Raw genomic sequence first — 1,488 nt, 5'->3', positions numbered from 1 at the left:
GGGGCCAACGTGGGTTAGGTTAGGGGCCAACGTGGGTTAGGTTAGGGGCCAACGTGGGTTAGGTTAGGGGCCAACGTGGGTTAGGTTAGGGGCCAACGTGGGTTAGGTTAGGGGCCAACGTGGGTTAGGTTAGGGGCCAACGTGGGTTAGGTTAGGGGCCAACGTGGGTTAGGTTAGGGGCCAACGTGGGTTAGGTTAAGGGCCAACGTGGGTTAGGTTAAGGGCCAACGTGGGTTAGGTTAAGGGCCAACGTGGGTTAGGTTAAGGGCCAACGTGGGTTAGGTTAAGGGCCAACGTGGGTTAGGTTAAGGGCCAACGTGGGTTAGGTTAAGGGCCAACGTGGGTTAGGTTAAGGGCCAACGTGGGTTAGGTTAAGGGCCAACGTGGGTTAGGTTAAGGGCCAACGTGGGTTAGGTTAAGGGCCAACGTGGGTTAGGTTAAGGGCCAACGTGGGTTAGGTTAAGGGCCAACGTGGGTTAGGTTAAGGGCCAACGTGGGTTAGGTTAAGGGCCAACGTGGGTTAGGTTGCCAGAGATGTGTCAAATCAGGATGTACGTTTGGCTGGTGTCAGGTGGTGGGTTGGTTCGATGCCTTTATAAGGGGTGTGGCCAAAGGGTATTTTATTACTTGTACCTTTTGTGTTGTGGCGTGGCGTTGCGTCCTGTGTTGATACTGGGTGGACCACTGTGGGTGTTGCTGGCTGATTTGAGCTGCGTTGTTTGCGGGTGATGTGAGACATTCTGTCTTATTAGTGGACGTGACGTTCCTCTTGTCGTTGTTTGGATAGTGTCCTGTGGCAGCGAGGATAAAATGGATGTTGTTGAACGATAGTGCTTTGGTGCTTTCGCTTTGTTACACACAGAGTGGACTGTGAGATAGGGTGACTGGGTCGAGTGCGGTTCACACTGTCCTCCCCAGTTTACAGTATGTATCATCTATGTATGTGGTCCTGCATCATTTACTAAGGAGGGACGTCAGACGACTGAAATATTAGTTATGTACTGATGTAAAGCAGAATGCTTACCTTCCACCAGTGGGCGAGTATCGACTCTGCCCCAGAGTTGCCACCGCAGGAAGAGGTGTCGGAAACACTACCCGCACACCGTCACCACTGTGCGGGGGGACGGACCCTCTATATCCTCAGCGGCGCACTCTTTGCCACCGAGCGTCACGTCTCGCGGCCCGCCGTCCAGAGCATGTATTGGGACAGCGGGACTTTGGCTTTTGGGAGATAACTCTTCATGAAGTGGAAGATATAGGGGTGGACTGCAATGTACGATTGCGGGAAAAGTCCGCCGTACATCCGCTCGAGTTGCGAGTCGGGCGGTGGGGGTGGCGCATTCACAGGTGCGGCTGGAGTGACCGTCGGTCCACCACTTTTGACTCGATTTGCGTCACCTGCGGTGAAGAGGGGGTGCAGCAGGCGTTTTACTCTGGGTCGTCAAGCGGGCGCTGTAGGCGACATCGACATCATAGTCGGCCGGCCGT

The sequence above is a fragment of the Schistocerca gregaria genome, unplaced genomic scaffold (genome assembly GCF_023897955.1).
Source record: "Schistocerca gregaria isolate iqSchGreg1 unplaced genomic scaffold, iqSchGreg1.2 ptg000587l, whole genome shotgun sequence".
Lineage (NCBI taxonomy): Eukaryota > Metazoa > Arthropoda > Insecta > Orthoptera > Acrididae > Schistocerca > Schistocerca gregaria.
This window is presented reverse-complemented; position numbering follows the sequence as displayed.